We start from the raw sequence: 25,917 nt of genomic DNA, 5'->3' as shown, positions 1-25,917 counted from the left end.
GTGGTTTGATCTTCTTGCAGTCCAAGGCACTCTCAGCATTTTCCTCCAACACCACAGTTCAAAAGCATCTATCTTCCTTCGCTCAGCTTTCCTTATGGTCCAGCTCTCGCAGCCATAGGTTACTATGGGAAATACCATTGCTTTAACTATGCGGACCTTTGTTGTCAGTGTGGTGTCTCTGCTCTTAACTATTTTATCAAGATTTGTCATTGCTCTCCTCCCAAGAAGTAAACGTCTTCTGATTTCCTGGCTGCAGTCAGCGTCTGCAGTAATCTTTGCGCCCAGAAATACAAAGTCTGTCACTGCCTCCACGTTTTCTCCCTCTATTTGCCAGTTATCAATCAAGCTGGTTGCCATAATCTTGGGGGTTTTTTTTAGGTTTAACTGCAACCCAGCTTTTGCACTTTCTTCTTTCACCTTTGTCATAAGGCTCCTCACAATTATCATCGTTAATTTCAAATCAAAGGCTTTAAGTTGTAGGATATTTGTTAAACATGATTACAGTTTTCATAAGTTAAGCAAGCTAACATAAACCGCAGTGTACAGGAGCATATCTGTGCAATTCTTGCAGACCTTAATACAACTTTACCACTCAATTTTATATGGCCCAAACATATGGAGAAGCACCATCTTGAAAAGGATTTTATCATGTGTCCACAAAAATGATTGCCTGGAACATCCCCCAAGTTACAGAACTGGGGTAGAAGCTACCATTGGCACTGCTGTGCTTGTCCTTTTCCTCTGGCTTAGTTCAACGTTGTGAACAGTAATTTCTGCATTTCCTCTTCAATGGGTGTGGGCAGTGCCAGCCACAGTAATGGGCCCTCTTCTTTCGTCCATTTGTTGCTGTTCTCTAGTAATGAGGCAGTGGTTGTCAAAAGTGGTTTGTGGACCGCATAAAAATTGCAGGGTATCTTACAGATTACAATGTTTTTTTTCTTCAGTGATGCAACACTGTCAAAACAGCGCAGTATTATGAAAATCACTGGCCTCTATGAAGGGTCCCTTTAATTGGTACATTTTTAAGGGGGAATTAGTAGACTGCACCGGAGCCATGTTATGAAAATCATGGGACCCAGGCCTTGTTACCCCTAGCCAAGCCTCTGTCTTCATTGTCAGAAAAAATAAATCACATGAAGGACCGAGTACAGGTATTCTCAACTGACCTGCAACCTTACCATGGACTACTTGAATAGAACTCGCAGATCACAATTTAAGAAGCTCTATAATAAGGGGATACGTTACCACAGAGTGGCACATCCACTTTCCAACTTGACAAATGCAAGTTGAACGTTTTGCTCCTGTGGTCCAAAGTGTATATATGCAAGTGGTCTGGCTGGAGTTTGAGAGAGACTTTATATGGTGTTCAAAACATCATCTAGGTAAGATAATTGTTAAATTCAAATTTGAAAAACTCTCTTTTAGCAAAGCAGTTTGCTTGCATTTTATCAGGAAGTATATTAGAGCAGTCTAGAGAAACCAGTTAGTTGTAGATCAACAACTAATCCTGTGGCTTTTTCATTTTATTTCTTCCAGGCTTTGGTTTTGGAATCTATAACTTGTTTCTTTCCAATCGATGCTGGTGACTCCGATTTTGGTGGGGCTGTGAATCCATGCTGGGTTTCAGTCACAACCAGCCAGGACTCTAGAGGAGCTGTCCAAAGTGCTGGAACCTATCCCCAAAATGGGTTCAATACCTTGGATAGATCATTTAGAGCTCTGGAGTTCTGACCAAAACCAAGAATAGGTTGACAGCCCCACCAAAATCAGAGCCACCAGCCTCCACTGCTTCTCTCTCTCTCTCTCTCTCTCCCCTCCTCTCCTTTTAAAGTGGCACAAACTGGTTTTCAGACCTGATACCCTTGAAACAAAAGCACACAGATGTTGCAGTTTGCTTGGGGGGGGAGTGGGCAGAAGTATAACATCTGAAAGATAATATAAATAATGCGACAGAATCCTGATTTAAAATAGTGGAAAGCTGCATTTGGTGCTGAGGGGACTGGGGAAATGAGTGCTTTACTTCTAAACTGAGAGGTGCTGGGCCTCAAAAAAGGGCCTGCCTAGAAGCTGCACTCTTTGATGGCTCCTACTCCCAGATGTCTAGGGGATGCCATGGTTATTCAGTGGCAAGGCAAAGCCATTCTTCATATGCACATATGCACTCCATTACTATTTCACATGCCCCTGGTATTCAAAACAGGTTCTGGAGTTGAGCCCTGGGTCTTTCTGCCTCAAATTAAGCCCTGGGAGAGAGTAGAGAATAACCAGAAAATTTTTACTGCACTTGTCATCTTCAAAGCTCCTTACACCAGAATCCCAAACACATTTACTTGTGGGCAAATTCCACCAATTTCTGTGGATTTTATGTCCTGGTAAATGTGCTTAGGATCACAGCAAGCATTATTGGCATTCTTCAATATATTCAAAGTTAATGAGATTTTTAGGTGGTCACCATCTCTAAATATCAAGGTATACTCTGACTAGTGACTACGGACTTTCTTCAGAACCTTTCCTTCTGTCTTTGTCTGGCTGTGCTAAGTTTTTTGTTGGTTTTGTTTCCAGTTTTGGAGCTGAAACAGAAAGAAATGATCTCGTAGATTAAATGCAAAATGGAGACCCTACTAAGTGGCTTGTTGGTTCTTCTGTTGCTACTATTGGGCTTTTGATGGTGCTGGGGAAGCATGGAACATTGCTAGTTACACCACAATAAGCTTCAATGCAATAATGGTTATTCCATACCAGCTATCCACAGGATTGCTTTGTCCATAGGACATTCTGGTAATCTAGTCCTGTTTGTAGAACTGAATCATATGTTTTTTGGTTTTTGAATACCCTGAGAAAATAGCTCTGGCCTTTTTTGAATATAACTTTCTGAAAATGAACTGTAAGCACTGCAGTGCCAAAGATAATTGGGGCAAAGTTTATATTGAATAGTTTATTTATGAGTGGTTTTGTCTGTAAAATATTTTGTGTTACTGAATAGAGGGTTTTTCCCCATTCATTCTGAGATTTTTGGTTTTTGCTAACTGCATTAGTAATTGTTAGGTAATTAATAATTTGCCAAGGCATGGAACACTGAAAGAGAGGTTTAAATAATGTGCCCATATTACTACCATATGTTAAATTAAATATTCTGCTGCAATTTTTTACAAGGTCAGGAACTCAATGTACTCAATGGTAGGTGATTTAGCCATCTATTCTGCTGGAAAAACGTAAGTGTTGAGTCAATGTTGGTAACTTGCCATGAAACTGAATCCAGCATCTCTTCTCAGCTATAGTGCAGAGCAGACAGAACAGGAAGCAAGATTCTTTTGAGATCCTATTTCCAATCAAAAATTTGTAGAATGTAAATGATTGATACTTTACAGTGTTTCAATTCCAGACTTTACAGGCAACAAAACATAACCCACTGTCCTTTAATATAGTGGAAGGGGTTCTGAGAGTCTACCTGCCCGATGCTAGACTCTGAGGGATCCTCAATGTGAAGTATTGGGCGGGTGGCACTCCAGAGCACTGTGCCAGCTCCTTTTGCCACAGCTACAGATCAACCAGCTTGGCTTTCATATTATTTTAATATTTTATTTGATTTATTGCATTTCTATGCTGCCTAACAGCTGACGCTCTCTGGGCAGGTCACAAAAATTAAATACATAATGTACAATTCAAAGTATAAAACTTAAGCCACAATATAAAAACACAATATAAAAGTACAAGCAGAATAAAACCAAGCAGCAATGGAGGGATTTAAAATACAGGTTTAAAACAGCACAGTTAAAAGACTAAGATGGTAAAATGTTGAAATACTGGGAAAATAAAAAGGTCTTTACCTGGCGTTGAAAAGAGTATAGTGTTGGGCGAATCTCTCTAGTGAATTCATTCCACAGCTGGGGTGCCACAGAGAAGGCCCTTCTCCTGGTAGCCACCCACCTCACTTCCTTTAGCAGGGGCTCACAGAGAAGGAACCCTGAAGATGATCTTACATATGGGAAGATCTTGACTCATAACTTGACTCAAGCCATTTAGCGCTTTGAATGTTAATACCAGCAATTGAATTGGGCCTGGACGTGGACTGGCAGCCAGTGAAGCTGGAAAAGTACTGGCATAATGTGGTCTCTGTTTTGGACCAGCTGAAGTTTCCAGACTGTTTTCAAACGCAGCCCCATATATAACACATTGCAGTAATCCAGATGAGAAGTTATTAGAATCATAGAATAGCAGAGTTGGAAGGGGCCTACAAGGCCATCGAGTCCAACCCCCTGCTCAATGCAGGAATCCACCCTAAAGCATCCCTGACAGGTGGTTGTCCAGCTTCCTCTTGTTGTCCAGCTGCCTCTAGTGTGGGAGAGCCCACAGCTTCCCTAGGTAACTGATTCCATTGTCATACTGCTCTAACAGTCAGGAAGTTTTTCTGGGAAAAGGGTGAAGTTGGTATAGCAGCCTAAGCTGATAAAAGGTGGTCTTTGCCAGTGAGTTCATCTGTGCCTCAAGTGACAGTTCTGGATCCAAGAGCACCTGCAAACTATGAACCCAATACTTTAGGGGGAATGCAACCCCCTCCAGAACAGGTTGAACATCACCTAGCTGGACAGATGAACCACCCGCTAACAGTATCTCTGTCTTGTCTGGATTGAGTCAGTGTGGTGTAGTGGCTAAGGTGTTGGACTGGGAGTTGGGAGATCTGGGTTCTACTCCCCACTCAGCCACGGAAACCCACTGGGTGACTTTGGGCCAGTCACAATCTCTCAGCCCAACCTACCTCACAGCGTTGTTGTTGTGAGGATAAAATGGAGAGGAGGAGGAGATGTATGCCGCCTTGGGTTCATTGGAGGAAAAGGGTGGGAGGAGGAGGAGGAGGAGGAGGAGGAGGAGGAGGAGGAGAAGAAGAAGAAGAAGAAGAAGAAGAGGAGGAAGAAATGACACCTCAGCCTACATCTCCAGATAACCTCTCCCAGCAGCTTCACATAATGTTGAACAGAAATAGAGCCATTTGGAACCCCATGGCCTAGGTGATGACACAGAGCAATAATCCCCCAGCACCACCTTCTGGAATTGGCCATCCAAGTAGGAGTGGAACCACTGCAACACAGTGCTTCCAACTCCCAACCCAGACAACCTATCCAGAAGGATACCATGGTCAATGGTGTCAAAAGCCACTGTGAGCTCCAAGAGAATCAAGACAGCCACACTCCCCCTGTCCCTCTCCTTGTAAAGGTCATCTCACAGGGTGACCAAGGCAGTTTCCATTCTAAAACCAGGCCTGAAGCCTGATTGAAATGGATCTAGATAATCCCTTTCATTCAAAAGTGCCTGGAGTTGTTCTTCTGTGGGCAGAATCCACTGCCCTTTGGGATCTACTGCCAGAGGCAGGAGCTTTACCTCGGTTCGTGGAAGGGCCAGCCTCACTGCCACTAGCCCAGTTTTAAGAAATATTCAGTTGTAGTCTAAGCCAGTTCTTTAGTATTATTTCTATTAAGCTGTTCTGGGAGTTGGCTAAGCACCTTTTCTCCCAGCATTGGAATTAAGAAAGTATGCATTTCCTATGACATGAAAGGACTTCCAACCTTTTATGTCCTCTCAAGAAATGGGTGTAGAAGCAAACACCTTGTATGTAGTAAGGGATGGGGGAGTAGAAAGCACTAATAATAATGTGTCCATTCATACATTATAGCATATTCTCCCCAACAACAGTAAAAATGTCTTCTTCAGTAAATACAATGAGAAGTTTTTCTCTCAGATGGCTGCTTGCCCCCAAGTATCATAGCACTAAATTGGGGCCGGGAGAACAAACCTTACAGAAGAGGCACCAACTCTGCTGGAATTCTGATATCACTGGTTTTGGGCCACCTGTGCTGACCCTGCTGGAGTGCACCCAACTCAGCACCCATTTGAATAGCAGGTGTCATATGCGCAGCCAATTGCAAAAGTCTCCACAGAGCAGCCATTTATTACCACTGAGATTTCATGACCTGTTACAATTGTCTCTATTTTCTTCTAAACATTGGATGATGAGCCCATCAGTGATGCAAAGAAGCAACTGAAATGAGAGCATGTTGGGCTCATTTTCTGTTAATCTCTCCAAAACAAGGAGAGACGCTTGTAGCCTAAGCCAGTTCTTTAGGGGTTTTGTTTTTGTATTAAGCTCAATCAGCCCATTTATGTCAATAGAAATGTGGATCAGACTGCTCTGGGAGTTGGCTTCGGTTCTCTAAATTTTTAGCTGAGCCTTTGCCAGCTCTGGCCCATTGTCTGGAGCAAGGTAAAAGCTGTTCCAACATATGCAGCCATAAACAGCTTTTTAGATGGCCACCTGCCAGTATGCTGTAGTGATCCTTCCAGTCATCTTCATTTCAAACTGGTTTGTTCCTATAGGAACATATAATAGAATGAAGGAATTTGATTTTTCACTGTGGGGCTGATGCAAATAGCATTACTACTGTTATGTACCAAATATTAACATTACAAGTTAATCTCAGTCCTGTTTAAAAATAGGAAATCAGAAAAGACAAAATGTAGCCTAGGAATAAAAGTCCTGTGAATTGTGTGTCTAAGATATTGCCTATTTTCCAAGGAGAACATTTTACTTCTCTGACTCTTACTCTTTGATACAAGGAATGGAGATGTAAATCACCTTAATTTACTTGAGTTGTGCTCCAGAAGGTGGATGACTTGTTACTGAATTTAGACTTTATAGATGAGCGAGTTGGATGCAAGAAGGATGACTAGAAAAGGTGCCAAGAGGTAAAGTAGGAAATCAACTGTGGAGGCAAGAGTGCCGTTTGGCAGTAGCTTGGTCTCTAAATCTTAGCAACCTAGGGAAGGTTTAATCCATATTTTCAACTAGCAGAAGGTGGTGATAAATGTTGCTGGATCTTTGCTGGATTATGTGGTAGTGGTGGTAGTGAGATTCTGTAAAAAGGGATCTCAAGGCTCCAGCCCAGCTCAGGGGCTTGCATGCCAACCACCATACACTTAAGCATAACCCTGGTATAAAAGACACTTTCACAGGCTCCCTAACACTGTTGCCAATCATTAATTACGTCTCTCCCAACACCACACCCACATCAACCATACATAGAAGCAGGGACGTATGGATTCTTTTACATTTGTTCTGTCTCTGTTTTGTGGATTGGCACTTACTTTTCATTCTATTACACACTCATTGACAGAACTGGACTTTTTTTTTTTACCAGAATTTTGTTTATTAGTGCCAACATGTATTATCATTTCTAACCCCACTGCCCCTGTTTTGGGAGAAGATGTTTCAGGTAATCAACCAGAATCAGATTCAGAACTAGAAGAGGTGGCGCCAGACACCGGCCAGCCTGTACAGATGGGTGAGGAAGCTCTCATAGGCAATTCCCCAGGTGTGAGTCAGACCTCTCCAGAGCTTATCTCCTCAAAGCCAAATCCTACACACTCAGTGGGAAGTGAGCTTTCTTCCAGAGGTGAGCATCCCAAAAGCTAGCTGATGCTAGGGCCCACCGGAAGCTCAAATGCATGGGGCGGAAGGAAGGTGAGAGAAAGTCGGTTAGATTATGCCAGAACCTGCCTCCGCACCAGGCTCTCTGAAGTTACGGGCATTTGAGAAGTAGCTTCCTATTCTTCTTGAGCTGACAATTGTCTTGCTTCATTTGCATAGTTTTGCCTAGGTGGATGTTTCCAAGAAGTTAGGCTCTCTTCAGGTAGAAGAGACATTTGTTGCTTAATAAAAGCTTTGTGGATTACTTAGCAAACCTCGTCATTTGCCTCCCATCAAAAGCAGTTTTCTGAGAAACACTACATTAATGTACATTAGTGCTAATGTACACTTGCATAAATGTGCTAATCCTCATTACTTAATTAGTATAAATTTCACCCCAAAATTAAGCACCCATCCACAAGTCCACAGAATCCATGTGACTTCGGGGGGGGGGGGAGCTGGTTCACTGCAGAATCCATTGCAGACCCATTTGAATCCATTGCAAATTTCTCCAACATCCCTACATAAAAGGCACCAATCAACATGTGGCAATGGCACGAATCCCATGTTCAAGTCACAACCCGTTTCATACCTTCTCTCACAGACAAGCACAATTGCAATAAGAGTTCAAAGTACTTCCTCCAGTATGTCTAATGCTATAGTTCAATGGTTAGAACGCCAGCAACCATCACTTACAGCCTCATATTGTATGCCCTGGATGGGATTGTGGGGCCACTTACAAAGTTCTACAGATTTTTAGGGTTTCGGTACAAAGCAGTGCTTCTCAAACTGTCAGGATCATATACTATTTTACATATAATTAGTACTGATTTTGATTATTGTTTCTATTGTGTTGACATTAAAATGAGTTGAGACATTAAAATGAGCTGAGCAGAAGCAGGGAAGAGCAGCTGGCCCAGCTGAAGTAGAAGCTAGAAAAGTAAGCCAGTTCCCAGAGAGCGAACAGGACGAGCAAACAGGAGTTTGACAGGGGGAGTGTAGGGGAAGAGGAGACCAAGGTAAGGGGGAGAAGAGAAGCCTCAAGGAAACCCAGGAGGCTGCCAATTCAAAGAGGCCGTGTGCTTGCCATGTGCTCCTGAGTGCTGAGTGAAGAAGGGAAGGGGTGGGTGTGGAGAGTTGCTGCAGAGCCTGAAGAGGGTGTGGCCTGATTGCTGATTGTTCTCAGCAATCAGTGGCCTGATTGCTGTTGGCCTCCCAGTGACCTCATTCTGTTTCCTGACTTGGAGCTGAGCAGAAGCAGGGAAGAGCAGCTGGCTCAGCTGAAGTAGAAGCTAGAAAAGTAAGCCAGTTCCCAGAGAGAGAGCGAACAGGAAGAGCAAACAGGAGTTTGACAGGGGGAGTTCGGCAGGGGAGGTCAAGGGGAAGGCCTCTAAGAAAAAAAAGAGGGGGGGGAAACAAAGAAAAACAAAGAGAAAAAAACAAACCTCAAAACCACAAAAAAAAACACCCAACCAAAAAATCTTATTTTCCCTTAAGACATACTCATATAGTTGTGTACCTTCAGAGAGGATAGGACAAAGCAAAGGCAATTCCACTATAATCAGAAAGGGGGGAAAAAACAAAGCAGAAATAGACAATATGGATGGAAAGGAGCCCCTAGAGGTGGTGACCTGCAAAGGATGTGCAATGTTCGTGTTTCTGCTCAAGCAGCTTAGCATGGATTTCTGAATGGTCCAATATTTATTTATTTATTACATTTATATACCGCCCCATAGCTGAAGTTCTCTGGGTGGTTTACAAAAGTTAAAAACAGTGAACATTAAAAAGTATGCAAAATTTTAAACCATCAAAAACATAAAAACAACAGTATAAAAACAACGGTATCCATTTAAAACAACAGTTCTGGGGTCCGTTAAAAAACAAACAAACTTAACGTTGTTAAATGCTGTTAAATGCCTGGGAGAAGAGAAAAGTCTTGACCCTGGCGCCGAAAAGATAACAATGTTGGCGCCAGGCGAGCCTCATCGGGGAGATCATTCCATAATTGGGGGGGCACCACTGGTTTCAACACAGTTTTTGAAGGTATTTCCACCTGTATCATATCAACAAGTGTTGAATGCCCAAGATTGATTCAATTTATGGAAAATTACTAGAAAAGACAAATTGTGTTCACACACACACACATGTTTTGAATAAATCATCTAAAGTGTAGCATGTACTCAAACTACTCAGACTCATACAACAAACCCATATAACAAGATACATCCACCATCACTCATGTGATCTTGGTTCTTCCTCCAGCTACTGGATCATTTCATTGGTTCATGTAGCCTCATTTCCTTTACCTTCATCCATGGCCATCCCAACCCAATATGCAGTTCAGATAGCTTCCAGGTGTGGCAAAATTCTGGACTAGTTGGGAAAACTATAAGATCTTACCTGATTGCTGTTGGCCTCCCAGTGACCTCATTCTGTTTCCTGACTTGGAGCTGAGCAGAAGCTCCAATTGCCTCAGCTTCGAGGCAATTGAGTCTGAGGTGGGCTAGTAGGTGTGTCCCACTGTAGCGAAGTCTTCCCAACTGTAGCCCCTTCCCCTCACTCTGTTCATTTAAGAAGTGAGAAGAGTACAGGGCTATAATCAAGAAGAACTTTGAAGAGGGATACAATTGCCACTGCTCTTCTCCATTTGGTAGGGTGCAACATTAATTTTTGTTTAGTGTAGAATAGCAGCCACAACACATCCCCAACCAGCACGAGTCCCCTAACCAAATTGTTACCTCCATGATTGTCACAACCACAATATTTTTTTTATACAACATATGCTCATCTTCATAGTCTGCACCTGCCCAGACCCTAAAACCATCCTCCGGGGTCAGGAAGTGAGGCAGATGGTTACCAGGAGGAGGACCTTCTCTGCTGTGGCATCCTGGCTGTGGAATGAGTTCCCTAGAGAAGTTCGACTGGCACCTACATTATAGTCTTTCCGATGCCAGGTAAAGATGCCACAGTAGCAGTTACTTTCCATGCTTTTAGAATAAAATGTTTAGCTACCAGAAACAATCTTAAAATAAGAAGCTTCTTTTCTTTGAGTAGCATTCATATGCCTGGGAGATATCTTACAAGCTGTTACTGGGTTGCGGGGGGCGGAGACACGGAATGAAGAGTAGCATTTATACAATATTTCACTTTAACTCCAAAGGGGAAAATATTGAAAAACCACTATAAGAACTATTATTCGTGGCCTTCTTTCTGATTTTTAATAAAGCAGAGATCCAACAGGCCCTGTGTATGACTAAATTGTATCTCATGACAGCTATAATTGGTGGAACGGCAAGATAAGACGGATAAATAGGACAGAATAGAAATAAAGAATATTAGCTGTAAAAATCCACTGTTTGTAAAGGATAGCTGGTTCCCCACTCCATACATCCCCATATGAGCTAAATGAAAGAGCCATTTCTCCCTTTAGATAAGAAAGTACATGTGGAACAAGTAGTCTCAATATTAAACTCTAATAATATCTGGCTTTGGAACCACAGCTAACAGGAGGTGGGCCAAATTGGCTAACAAATAAATGATTCTCTGATGGTTCTAATCACTGACATCTCCTCCTTCTTCCCATCAATTGTGAGGGAAGGAAGTCTCATAGAAACACCCTAGGAAAACTTTGAGGCAAGAAAGCAGCCAGACCCACGACAGCATGTTAAAAACTGGGCTGTGATGGTTGCCAATAGGGTAACATGAAGGGAAGGAATTCTCTCACCTCTCCTCTGGCAATTGCTCAAGTATCCCCAAGAGCACTAGTATTCTAATCTGGAAAATGTTCTGGTTCACCTCACATCATCTCCAGGACTGTGGGATAAATGTATTCATTGTCCCCATGGACAGAGATCCCCGGCCAATCATCCATTACAAAAACATTAACACTGCAAAATTAGGAAGCTTGTATCTGGATTCTGAAAGCAACATTTAAGGAAAAACATTCATGGTAAGGAGTGCAGTAAAGTAATTCAAATGCAGCATTGAAAGTTGCGTGATCACACTTAGTAAATAATATATCTCAGAAACTTATCTGGCCTAGAGATGTGACTCTGCTTTAAATAGCTGTATTAAAATCTGTAAAAAGTGGAGTTCAGGTAGACAATACATAGTAGTCCCTTTCTTCCCCACCCCACTTAATCATAACAGATGGCTATGGTGCCATTAGTTCAAGAAAAGTATATTATAGGTTTGTGCATATACAAAGCATAATAATTTCTGGGGCACACTCAGATTTTTATTTTTATTTTTTGGGATAGACTTTTCCAAGCACTGCTGTCTCAACTATCCTAGATGGCATCATCCCAGGAACCAGATATCGCCTGGTCTAGCCGTGGCTTCAGCCTTCTTTTCCTCCTATCCCCTCAGGCCTTGTAGAACAAAAAGGTTGCCCATTTAGGAATTACAGTGGAGAGTGGGGGCGACAATCCTTAGTCTCTCTTTTACTCAGAGACACTGAGTTATAAGGGGTTCTGCATTGAGCAGAGGGTTGGGTTCAATGGTCTTATAGGCCCCTTCCAGCTCTACTATTCTATGATTCTGCATCATAAGAAGAGCCCTGCTACATCAGGCCAAAAGCCTATCTCATCCAGTAGTCTGTTCCTACAGTGATCAATCAGATGCCTATGAGAAGCTCACAAGCAGAACATGAGGGTAACAGCACTGTCCCACTACTGTTGCCCAGCAACTGGTATTCAGGGGCCTCTGAAACTGGAGGTAACTATTGTAACTATTACAAGGTAATAGTTGTAACTATTAGCCATCAATAACCTTAACCTCTTTTGAATTTGTCTAATCCCCTTTCAAAGCCATCCATGTTGATGGCCATCACTACATCTTGCGGTAGTGAATTCTATAGCTGTGTGAAGGTGTACTGCCTTTATCTTCCCCATCCAGCATCATTGGCTGACTCTGGGTTCTAGGATTATGAGGGAATGAGAAAACCCTCTCCCTATCCACTTTCTCTACTATTCATAATTTTAAAAATCTCTACCATGTCTCCTCTTATTCACCTTTTTCTATGCTAAAAAGCCTAAATGTTGTAATCTTTCTTCGTAGGGTAGTAGTTGCTCCAGGCCCTTGACCATTTTAGTTGCCCTTTTTTGCTTCTTCTCCATCATACTCCTTTTGAGTTGCAGTGACCAGAATTGTACACGGTATTCCAAGCATGGCTGCACCATCGATTTGTATAAAGGCATTATGATATTGGCAATTTTATTTGCGATTACTTTTCTAATGATCCCCAACATGGAATTTGCCTTCAAAGTCTTGACCTTTTCTATGGATATCCTCCTTGGCCCATCTTTTATAACTGACCTCTCCTTTTCCCCCACTAGTCTTTAGTAAATTTTGCTACTTTGCTATTTTCTTTAATGACCCCATATGCTGCAGTTATGTAATAAAATAAAAAATTCAGCTTCACTCTTAAAAAAGAAAAAAAAGAAAGCGGTTCATTAGCTTTACAGTTATAAGGAAACTCTTTAAAACAGGACCACACTGTACCCTAAATATAGAGAAACCGGAGGTGAAAGAAAAGAACCCAAATGTATTATTTTACAAGCACATGAGATCTAACTATGACTTTTCTTCTGTTTATGTTGGCAGTATGGGTGGCATTCTGCAAAGCCATATGTACATGATTGAGAAATTTTAGGTTTGAGGATTTAGTAGCTCAACCAAATATTAAAAAGAACACATTGGCTCTTTCTGTACATGGGCAGATACACACTGAACCTAAAAACTGCAGAGGGAATAGGTCTCCGGCTTTCAAGATAGTTGAAAATGCCAAAAAAAGCTGATTTGCCTATTACTGAACTTATAATATAAATATAATTTTCAAAATATTCATCAATTTTTATTTATGCTGGAATTTTCTACAGTCCATGGAGTAAAAATCTGTGTAACTGAAGATCTTAGCTAAACATAGAAACAAGCTGACCGACTGGCCAATTTTGGGTATATACTTGGGAAAAGGAATTCATATTTATCTAAAATATTCTGGCTTTTTGGATATGCTAAATGGAAACATCTATACTTGGTGCTAAAGAATGAAAAATATGCTCTTATCAAGAACATTATCACCTCTAATGGTGTTTCTTATGCAAAATAAAGTTATTTTTTCTGCATCTGTTCTTGGTAAGAGCATATTTAGAATGAAAAATATGCTGTTGTCAAGAACATATGCAGAAAAGATGTCTTTATATTGCATAAGAAACATCATTAGAGATGATAATGGGATGGTTCAGATATAACACTAAAACAGGGATGTGGAACTTCTGGCCCACTGAGGTTCCACATCTGGGCCCTGGAACCCCCTGGAAGAACCTGTGCTCTTATCTCCAATCTGAGATGCTCTGGTGTTCTGCTTCCCGTTTAGTTATGGAGTGTGTCACTCCCCCCCCCCCCGCCCAAATGTGAGATAACAGCAAGGATGCGGAAGTAACCAGACTCTTGCCATTTAACCCCAGGCAGTCCCCCCTAAACACACACACAGAGAGAGAGAGAGGAGCTGTCTTGATGTCTTCTTTGCCCTGGGGTGGCTCGGAATCTGCACAGTTGGTTAGATGATGCAGCCACAGATTTGAAGCAAAGAGCCAGAAATGTGTGGCTGAAAAGTCAGGGACTTACCCCAACTTTTCCAGCCAGAGTGAGGGCAGCCAGGCTCTTCTGCCAATCTGTCCTTGCTCAGGAGCTGCTCCGGGGGCATCCCTGGGAGATGGCAAACCCTAATTGCTTGCTGTCCACCAGGGCAGAGGACAGGGGGAGGCTGGTGAGCAGAATGGATGCTGGAACACCCCATGCTGCTTTGCCTGGAAGAAGAGTATTTCCTTCCCCCGAGCTGCTGCCACTGCTGCCATCTCCTCTCCTCCTCACCCTAATGTCGTGGAGGGACAGCGGGGGGGGGGGGCAGATGACAGCAATAAACCTGTGCTTGCTCCTTGGTGTAGGGATTATCTGGTGCAACCCTGCAAGAGTGAAAGGGGGGGTTGGTGAGAATGCGGCACCCACTCAGCATGTGAAGACACACACAACCCAGACAAGGACAAATCAATTTACTAAGGATTTATTATTTCAAGTGAGACAAATATCACAGTCCCAATAAAACATCAAAGCCTACCCTATTAAAGCCTTTGCAGGATGGCAAAAATGAAACTGAGGAGCATAACTCAGTTCTTCATATTTTCTTCAGGTAGGTTAACCCCAAGCATTACAGATTCGGAGTGGCCTGAGTTTGTGTTGGTTGGGGTTAAGATGCCCATGATGGTTGGGGGAGCAGCTGGTGGGGTGGGAAATTCAGCTCCTCACCAAAAAATAGTAGTGCTGTGCCAAAAATTTTGACGATTCAATTTTTTTGCCCTCCCTGCGAAAAAGGCAGAAAAATCCCCCAATGCCTCTTTTGCAGGGAGAAAAAGTTATTTTGCACCCCTCCACTAAACCATGGCTTAGTATTAAGAGAAGGAGGAAAGCCTTGTGCTGGGTTCACATGTTACCCACTACCCCTCCTCCTCCAGCATGGCAATGAGAAGGAGCTTCAGTTTTAGGTTAACCACAGTTTGTCATGTCTTCCAAATCCCAATAAACTGTGGTTTATCTTAACTATGACAAACCAACCACATTTTATGAAGCTGGCTTGTTTTCACTTACCATAAGTAAGTTATATCTATATGTATAATTTCATTTCTATACCTCCCAATAGCCCATAAATACCCCCATCAGATGCCATTAAATGCCTGGGAGAAGAGGGCAGTCTTAACCCAGCACCAAAAAGATGACAGTATTGACACTAGGTCGGCCTTAGTTGGGAGATCATTCCATAATCAGGGAGTCACCACTAAGAAGGCCCTCTCCCTTGTTGCCACCCTCCGAGCATCTCTAAGCTGCAGTTTAGGATTTCGATGACATGCTAAACTTCCAACTTTCTCCTTGTGGCTGGTCAGAAGTAAGAGCAGCCAAGGGGCATAGAGTTCACAAGCCTTGGGCCAGGCTAGGCTCATTCTTTTTAACCCTAAACCTGTTGCAATTTTTAAATACATCTTCGGTTTATGTCCCCACACTGTCCTATCCATGTGGGAGAGACAACAGAAGATATCAGACGTATGTATTATAACAAAACTGCTTTTAACATGATGGTTGCAAACAGAGAAACACTCTAATGATGATAAATGCAAACAACATATGGAAGCCAGCTGCTATGACTTAGCATGTTAATAAGTGTACTTACCGTAAAATCAGTTAAAGGAGAACTGAGGAATTGATGAAATGTAATAAAAATATATATTAGTCATTACCTGGTTTATTCCTTTTAAAAGTAAGAAAACTATTTCAAAACTGATTCTAAAAATGATGAAATGTGGCGATTCATTCTAAAATACCATTTCCAGATGTCCAGGAAGCAGAACATTTCTTAAGACAGTGTGGTGAACTTGACCAAAACATCCCGTTTAAATACAAGATAAAACACCCACATACGTTAATAAAGCTAGGGTGACCATATGAAAAGGAGGACAGGGCTCCTGTATCTTTAACAGTTTTATAGGAAAGGGAATTTCAGCAGCTGTCGTTTGTATATATGGAGAACCTGGTGAATTTCCCTCTTCATCACAACAGTTAAAGCTGCAGGAGCTATACTAGAGTGACCAGATTTAAAAGAGGGCAGGGCACCTGTAGCTTTAACTGGTGTGATGAAGAGGAAATTTTGCCAGGTTCTCCATATATACAAATGACAACTGCTGAAATTTCCTTTTCTATTCAACTATTAAAGATACAGGAGCCCTGTCCTCCTTTTCATATGGTCACCCTAATAAAGCAGCATGTTGACTTGATGAAAAATCATCATCATCATCATCATCATCATCATCTGAAAGTGTCTACATTAGTGATGTTTTACTGAACAATAGCTACAGAATTATCATCAATTGGCAATTTTATAAACAGCAAATGCCAGCAAAATGGACCATGGGATTGAATAAGAATGTGAGATTTAGTACCATATAATTTAGCTCTCCTATCAACTGATTTTTCAAAAATCATTTTCACTGGTAATGTGAACGCATTCGCTGCTATCTACAGTTTAACGTCTGCCACACCAAATGATTAGTGTACGCTCACCTATATATTTCTTTTTCACATAGTTCTTCATAAGCAAATTTTTGCCATCCAATTGATACATATCTTTCCTGACAGAAGCTGTTACAGGGTGGGACTTCATAACGCAACTCCTCTTTTTTTGTACCCCATCAATCATTTCTGAAAGGGAGTACTACACTGCCCTCTACAGGTGAGGAATGAAAAGATACCTGTCACCCAGCATGTGCACACACAATCTAGGAAGGCTTTGCTTAAACTCTTTTTGAATAGTAACCATTTATACCTTGCTCCTAGCCAGTAAAATAGAACTCTGAAGTATGAAAATATTTCACTTGTGTTACTGCTTACATTGAAGAGAAGAGATTTAAAATAAAATGGCAATATAGGGAGAGAGTATACAGCTATTCAGCCACGTATAAAATGGAGGCATTTCTGTTGAAAACTGCATAGGCTAAATACATTAGGCTAAATATTCTTTTAGCTAGATATTTCTCCCTAATTTCTTCCTACTGAGCAAGATTCATAGATTGTCTAGGAAGATGGATCGGATATTCATTCTTAAATCTTATTTAGGCCTATGAGTCCTTGAATGCAACAGGAATGCATCCTTAAGTCAAAGAGTCATTATATCAAACTTTCTTAAGGAGTTTACTTTAAATAAATCTACTGTGAATAATTTAGGCTGAAAAAGATTGTTACTATAATTTATTTGGCAAGCAGATGGAAATCAGTACTTATTTGAGTTAAGCATGCCAGTCTGACTTATCAGAAATGCGAAGTGTAAATCATGAACCCACATTAATTCAGCATCAGAAGAGAGCCTATGGGTATGTTTCAAAAGTAATTAATTCAAAGTATTTTCTTAAGTCTTGTTCAAGAAAAAACTGTTCTTTATTATTGCACTATGAAAATTAGGAAGTGCAATGTTCATATCTTTTAGAAAAAAAGATCATTTTGTAAAGAAAAAAAAATACTAGAGGGGAAAAAATACAACACGTCATGTCATCAGGTGTATAAATGCTGGTCTCCACCCAGCAGTTGCTGATGGTTTTCACACATTTTAGATTCTCACCAGCAACAAACACTTATTTTGGCTTGAGAGTAGTTTAGGGCCTTGCTACACCTACCAGATAATTCATGTGGGAGGAGGGGCCAGGCCGTGCTAGAAGTAGCACGGCCTGTAGGCCCCGTCCACATGTAAGATGTGACGGGACCGAGGGAAGCCCTGTCGTGTCCTCCATTTTTTTTCCTTAAAGGTCCATGTGCGCAGGAGCACACTAACAGAACAGTAAGTGGTTTTTTTAAAAAAAATAAAATAAAGGGTTCCTCGCTCCCCCTGCCCCTGATTTCCCCCACACACAATGCCTGATGCCCCCCTGCCTGCTCGCTCGCCCGTCCTCCCCCGCTCGCCATGCCTGTCCCCGTCCCCGCTCGCCATGCCCGTCCCCTGTCCCCGCTCGCCATGCCTGTCCCACCATGCCCGTCCTGCCATGCCCGTCCCCCATCCCCGCTCGCCATGCCCTGTCCCCATCCACCATGCCTGTCCCCGTTCTTCTTCCCCAATCCGCCATGCCATCTCTGTCTGTCATGCCTGTCCCCGTTCTTGTGTCCCCGTCAGCCATGCCCTGTCCCCATCCGCCATGCCTGTCCCCATTCTTCTCCCCCTCATCCGCCATGCCCTGTCCCCGTCCGCCATGCCTGTACCCGTTCTTCTCCCCCGTCCGCCATGCCCTGTCCCCATCCGCCATGCCTGTCCCCGTTCTTCTCCCCCTCGTCCGCCATGCCCTGTCCCCGTCCACCATGCCTGTCCCCGTTCTTCTCCCCCCATCCGCCATGCCCTATCCCCATCCGCCATGCCTGTCCCCATTCTTCTCCCCCCTGTTCACCATGCCCTGTCCCTGTCCGCCATGCCAGTCCCCATTCTTCTCCCCCCGTCCCCCATGCCCTGTCCCCGTCTGCCATGCCTATCCCCGTACTTCTTCCCCCCCTCTCTCCTGCCAGGTCTGCTCTTTTCCCTGGCCCCCATCTCCCCCCCCCCAGCCCGATGGGCACAGCGCTCCTATGGAATACTGTGCCCAGTGCGTGGCTTCTCCCGGCTACTCGTGAGAAAGCGAGCAGCCGGGAAAAGCCACGGACCCTGCTAGACCTTCCGCAGCCCCGGCCTCAGCCCAGGGCTGCGGAAAAGCCAGGCCATAAGCGGATCCGCTTATCCCAGATCAAGGGAGGACTAAGCCCGGCCTGACCCTGAGATCCCCTTTGTGTCATCTGGATGCACAGCAGGGAGACCGGGCCTCACACCGCGTTAACTCCTCATCTAGCAACGGCCATAATTCACCCATCCCCACCTCAATCATGCAAAATCTATAAAGCTTCTCACTCTAAAGTTATTTATATTTACATACTCTCTTTGGGGTGGGAGGGGGGATTCCTTCCCATTGAAATCAATGAGAGGAATTAACTGGCATAGCTCATGGGCAGGGAAGGGCTTTGGATCCAGCAGATCTAAAGCCACCCAGGAATACACTGGTTTGAGGCCTGCTGCCTGTGGGAAGTCCACCGGTGGTAGATCTATGCTTATAGATTTTTCTCACAGGTGTAACTAAGGTCTCCAAGATGGATGTGTTCTTCCTAGTCTTAATCCCATCCATCCAGCAGTTCTGGAGGATAGGGTTCTGCCCCATTCCTATTTTAGATAGTAGTCAACTGGCTTCTCTATTCTCATACTGTTTTTGAAGACTGGGAGGTAGGAGACAAGTCATGTCCCTGCTGGAAGACTCATCCTCAGAGGAAAAACTGGAGGAGCAGAGACCACCCATCAACAGCAGTGCCCAGGATCTCCCAGTAGACCAGGAGGAGCCTGGGCCCTCAGGGGTGACTACCATAAGGGTATCACCTGTGGAGGACAAAGACTCTGCCTCATACATGAAGCTAGAATCGCCAGTTACCTTCCGCCAGGCACCATCTCTGGGTTGACCCCGGAGCAACATCAGATGGTGGAAGCACTGTATTGACGTTACTCTGTTTGAAAAAGTCTGGGTAAATCCATGACTTTTTCAAATCACAGCCTCACAGGGAAGCCCCCACGGTGGCTGTAAAGCTGTGCTTATGTCATCTAACTGACGCAGCACATATCCACAGCCACTGTGGGGCTTTCCCCATATATAGACAGCCCCCAGGTCTTCCGGAATCCAGCTTTCCTTTGGACTGCTGCCTTGGGTGATTACTTCTGGACTGAACTCTGACTATTCTTTTGCCTGCTCCTTGTTTGCTGTGTTGCCTTGCGACATTGTTGCCTGTTACCTGGGCTGCCTTTTGTCTTTTGCCTATGGATGTCAGAGGAATCTGTTGGAGGTTGGGTGGAGCTTGATGAATTTTTATCAGCTCACACACACACACCCGACTTTGGCTTGATTTGCCACAACCTCCATTGAGTTGGGCCAGGTTATAGTTTTGTGGAGGAGTGTATTGTGTAAAAAGCAATCTGTGCCAATTTTACCTGTAATTTGTGCGGATTTTAGCCACAATTTGTGCAAAATGCTATTCATGCAAGTTTTTTGAAACTGGAAAAAAGTTTCCAGATTTCAGGAAGAAGCACGTAGCTCAGCTCGCAAATGCAAGCTGAGTTGGGAGGTGCTGCAGAAATCCGGCAAGCCCTTTGGATTTCCCGGCAATGGACTTCCCTACCATGGTCTTATCACTTTTTGTGCTGATGACCCTGGGACTCTTGGACCCTTGAACCTGCAACTGCTATGTTTAGACTCTGGAAATGTGACAGGCATATGTAAAAATTACAACTTATTCCATTACATAGTGGGAAATTATTATTCTAACTAAAGGGTGGGGGTGAAAGCCAAGCATCAAATCATATTTCATTCTTGTCATTTTGATTTATTTCATTAAATGAGTTTTTAAAATTCTTTTCTAAACATTTTTAACCTAATACCATATGTGAAAAATAAATAGATCACTATAACTGGAAGAGTCTGACGTTTTAAGTTTGGAACTGATCTCACAATAACACAAACACCACATTTCGTAACTCTGTACAAGCCTTTAGTCATTCTGTCTGTGGAAACATTTAACATCAGAATGTTTTAGTCTAAATACAAGTACACCTGCACAATGCTTGCTAATAGAAATTTAGGTCAGTGAAGATGGGTTCCATTATATCCAAGAAAATTAATTAAATGGACACTTCACAGTTACAAATATTGGATATTGCAACATGTGTCCCATTAAAAATCCCCACTGTGGATTGTGCAAGGGCAACCCCGTAGATTTTCCATGCTTGTTGGATTGAACAAACAGAGATGCTCTGGTTTTAACTTTGAGGTGTCCTCTGCTAGCATCAGTCTTCATTGCCACTGGGGTAGGTATGGAAAGCATCAGTGGGAAGAGTAGTGGCAGATGAGCCCTCCATGACAGGCCTGAACATAGAAAGGTTAATGCAGTTTCTCCCTGGTATCAATAATCTTGTACCAAGTAAGACCATTGATCCATTAAGCTCAACTAGTGTCTGTAGTGGTTCTCCAGGATTTCATTCAGAAAACTCTTGCAAACCTACCTGGAGAAGCCAGGAGGACTTTTTGCATGCAAAGCATTTGTTCTACCACTGAACTAACCACTCTTTCTCTTTTGGAGAGTGACCCAGATCTGGAAGTCTAGCTAATAGCGCGCTGAAACCAAGCAGATTATGGTACTGAATGCCCTCTGATGTATCTCCTTCCTCCTTCAGTGCAAGACACACCTTAATGATTGTAAAGGGCCTTCCTAAAGAGTATCAGGCTGCTGTTAATTATGTGTGATTGGGTTATACATCAGAACACTTATTTGTCCCCACCCGGAGGCACTGTAAGCAACTTGGAGTGATGCATTTGTTTGTGCAAGCTAGTGTAATCCAAGAGGGAATCTCTGGTTCCAGGACAGGAACAGAAGGGTTTTCTGGCTTCCTGCTAGAGCTGCCACCATGTGTTACCTACCCCATTAATGCTAAACATCTATGGAAAACTTCAGGTAAGTGAAAGAAGTTAATAAGATTCACAGTACGTCCAAGATGTATGTGCAATATGTCAAGAGCTCAGCGTTTATTGGGGTGGATGGATATACTAATATTTTAAAACCCAGAACACTTCAGGCCCATATTCCAAACAGTGGTTGTGAATGGGTGATACGATTAGAACTAGCAAATAACTCAACTCTTTTCCTTGGTCACCATCCAGCTTTGTTCCAAGAAAATGGAAGGTAATGAGTTGCCAGCATTATCCAGAGTAATCAAATTAATGAGGGACAGTTAGTTTATAGCAGCACAGAGCAGGGAAATTGACATTACTTAAGCATCCTGAAAGCATGAGTCCACAAAGTGTGTACTGCAAATATTTTAAAAAGTGTTCATTACTGTACATTTGTTAGCTCTTTTGACTAACACTGAGACTAGCAGAACCTATAAGCATTTGGGGAGGGGTCGGCAAGCCATAACTCCCTCAGTTTACCAAGTCCATTAAGAACAACAACAACATTAGACCAACCTTTAAGGAAAACTGTAGTTGGTAATTTTAGTGACAATTCTAGGCGCAGGGGGTGGGAAACATTACAAAAATGACATGTTGTTTCTTGGTTTTGACTCCAGAGATTGCAGGCAGACATGTGACTCTGCTGCAGATTTAACAAGTACTAAAACCTGGCCCCATAAAATCCAGAAAGAGAGAAGTTAGAAATGCCCCCCCCCCCCCAATTGAAAGATCTGTTCTGAACGTAATCTGCAACAGCCTGGCATGGCAAACGTGACTACAGTTCAGTTGTGAAACCAGAGAGAAACTCATCCACAAAGAATCAAGTTGATGCTCTATGGAGAATGGTAGAAATAACGCTCTCTCTTTTTTTTAAGAAAAAAAATCAGTAAAATTCCTGGAGTCTCTTTCCTGTACTCTTTATTGTTGCAGCTGCAGAGCAAACTTGAACTATCTGACTGCCAAATGAGGGACAGAGAAACTGCCAAAAGAATGCACAAGTTCCAATTACACAGCCTTGACATAGCTTATAATACTGAAGACCCAAGATTTGGCACAGAGTAGAAGGAAAAAGAAGTTAACAAACAGTTTTTATTTTGTTTAAGTACCCTATCCCAAATGTATACACTCTCTTTGCAGTCACTACAGCAGGCCAAGCGCCTGACTCATTGTACCTCGACAAAGACAAAATCAAATTGAAAATATACCCACTTTTGCTGGCTTTGCTTCCTTTATATAAAAGCAGTGTGTCATTTTTGCATGCCTTCTCTAAAGAGACAATCTCTTCATAATTTCCTATTTCCCCCCAAATATTTATAGCTTCATCCCACTGCATTACGTAAAGTGACTAAGAGTGTCTCTACATTAACGAAAATTGTGTTGTTTACCCGGGGCTGTTGTTCTTCCTGATTCTCTGGGGCAATTGATACGGGCAAGCTGCATCAGCTGCATTACACGGGAGGAGGGGGAAAGGGGGAAGATCCTGCTGTTTCCCGGGCTCCTTTAAATAGCAGACATGTTTCATGGGAGCACTTCACTCCCTCCCTGGCATGGGTGCAAAGGAGCAGGGGAGAGCAGTTGTGTGCTGTAAGGCCTTGCTTGGGAGTAAGCCAGATCTGTCTCCCTTTGTTGCAGGGAGGCATTTTATCCTCTTCTCCCTCCAATGGCAGGGAAAGTCCTTCCTCTGCCAGTTTGTAGAGCAATGTCAGCTTTACACACTGCCAATTTCGTGCCATTAGGGGTTTATTCCCGTTGATCTCTGATAAATAAAGAGGATGTAAACAAAGAGGATGTCTCCCTTATTCCATTTTATATATATAAGGGAGACATCCTCTTTGTTTACAGTGTCATGTAATCCACCCGGAAACTTCTGTGAGTTTAAGTCACAAGCATGCTATAGATAGCTCATTTAGATAGGGTGACCATATGGAAAGGAAGACAGGGCTCCTGTATCTTTAACAGTTGTTTAGAAAAGGGAATTTCAGTAGGTGTCATTTGTATGCATGCAGCACCTGGTAAAATGCCCTCTTCATTGCAACAGTTAAAGCTGCAGGAGCCCTGCCCTCTTTTGTATCTGTTCACTCTAGTATAGTATATCATGAGCACACAATAAAAGCCTCGTACAGAAAGATTCATTGTCTCAGGTCTTCATTCTGGAGCCAGGGGGCAAATGATAGAACTGTCAGTTGAAAAGTCAATAAGAAATGAACATAACCAGGGAGTAAAATTTCAAACAATTTAATGCTTACAAATTTTGATGCATCTGAAAGAAGAATATTAAAAACAGACATTTTGGGGGTAGCTTCTACTATAGACATTTCTACCAACTTGAAGTTTTAATTCAAACATTTTTATCCCAGAAAGTTCCAATTACTTAAGTTACCTTCAGAATAAAGTAGCAAAGCCTCCCAGTAACGTAGAGTTTGTCTTGTTTAGCACAGGATAAGTCTGTCAGTTTTTAGTGTGAATTATAAATTTGGCACCTATTTTTGTCTTAAAAAGCCATAAGTGCTGCCAGAGCTCAATCCAAGCAAGCCCTTTTTACCATTTCTTTATGATTGCTCAAGGTACCAACATGCTACTCTTGCTGGGCAATTTTCATGAACTCCACTTATGAAAACAAACTTCCACATTTATTTAGCAAGTGTTGTCATATGAATTGCAGCTAAAGCAGGGATCAAAGAGCCAGGTGCCCTTCCGTACTTGCTGTCTTCTCTCATTCTTCTTCGGTACCCATATGATGCATTGCTGATATCTTTTCAGCTACAGCATCTGGTTCTTTTTGGCACAATGCTTCACTAGCTGCTGATAGTTGTAGTATTGCTTCTGCATGTTGTATAGGTTAGCAAAAAAGCAAACACACACACACACACACACACACACACACACACACACACCCTGCACAGAGGCCATCTCTAAATCTGCCTTTAGGGAGATATTTATACTGGCATCGCAGTTGACTGTGAAAAGTTCACTGAGGCGATTGTGGCCAGTTTGAAAGCAAATGAGAAAAGTTTAATTAATTCTGCCCTTCATGTTTTCCACAGAGCAAACAAGCTTATATTCCCTGTACACCAATACTGCTTTTAAAGGTGATTCCTCATGGGTTGCAGCAGTCATGGACTTTCTTTTTGGGCTAGCATTGGTTTGTTACTTTGGGTTGGATGAGAGATGGGAGGTACATGAGTTAAGCAAGCCACAAGATTGAAACTTCAGGTTAAAATCCTAATCTTTCGTTTATGACATGGACATGCAAATTCAACAAGTTTTGCTGAATACACTGGGAAACACATTTGGCACTGGGAGAGGGGGATCCAAATGACTTTTATTATTAATATCTCATTGACAAAATTATTGTAATGTATTTTAATTCTCCCCAAAACACCTTGCATTCTCTATAGGGAGTATAAAATACATTTCCTGGTGATTGGGGAGAGTGGATTGCAAGAGGAAAGCAAAATAACGAGACAAACAACAAGGTTGGAGTTAAATAGGGCAACATTTATTTATGAGGATTCAGTGAGGAAAGATGGAGGCCTAGGCGGGCATCCTATCTTGGCCAACATCTTGGCCATAATTGGGATAGGGCGATCCATTCTTATCCTGACAGGTGACGCGTGTTCTTCGCCACCTGTCAGGATTCCCCTTTTGGGGTAGGTAGGCCTTCCGATATGAGCCTCGTGTGGCGCAGAGCGGTAAAGCAGCAGTTTCTGCAGCCGAAACTCTCCCCACAGCCTGAGTTCGATCCCAGCGGAAGCTGGTTTCAGGCAGCCGGCTCGGGTCGACTCAGCCTTCCATCCTCCCGAGGTCGGTCATATGAGTACCCAGTTACCTGGGGGAAAGGTAATAACAGCCGGGGAAGGCAACGGCAAACCACCCCGCTATAAGGCCTGCCAAGAAAACATCAGTGAAAGCTGGCGTCCCTCCAAGAGTCAGTAATGACTCAGTGCTTGCACGAGAGGTTCCTTTCCTTTTTTTCAGGCCTTCCGATGTCACTCCCCCTCATGTTACAAAACTCTGAGTGAGTGAGTAAGGTTGGCCTAAGAGGTAAACCTTATCCCATCACCTGGTGCCACAGGACTCCCAGGTGAGGGACTCAGGTGTTACCAATCACCTCAACGGTGCCTTATGAATGCACACCAACCTTATTCTTGCTCCCGATGCCAGCATGCCTGGCCATTCAAACGTGACCTAATAGAAACAAATTAAACTATTAATACACCCTCACTGTCTTACAGTGTGAAGTAGGTGAAAAAACTCCCAAATAAAAGGAATTTGAGAGTAAAAAATTCCTACTTGGCCCCCCAAAGGGCAACCAGCGAACCCATACTGTTTACAGGGAGGGAGGGAAGGAGGGAGCCGCAA

The sequence above is a fragment of the Elgaria multicarinata genome, chromosome 6 (genome assembly GCF_023053635.1).
Source record: "Elgaria multicarinata webbii isolate HBS135686 ecotype San Diego chromosome 6, rElgMul1.1.pri, whole genome shotgun sequence".
NCBI classification, from domain to species: domain Eukaryota; kingdom Metazoa; phylum Chordata; class Lepidosauria; order Squamata; family Anguidae; genus Elgaria; species Elgaria multicarinata.
This window is presented reverse-complemented; position numbering follows the sequence as displayed.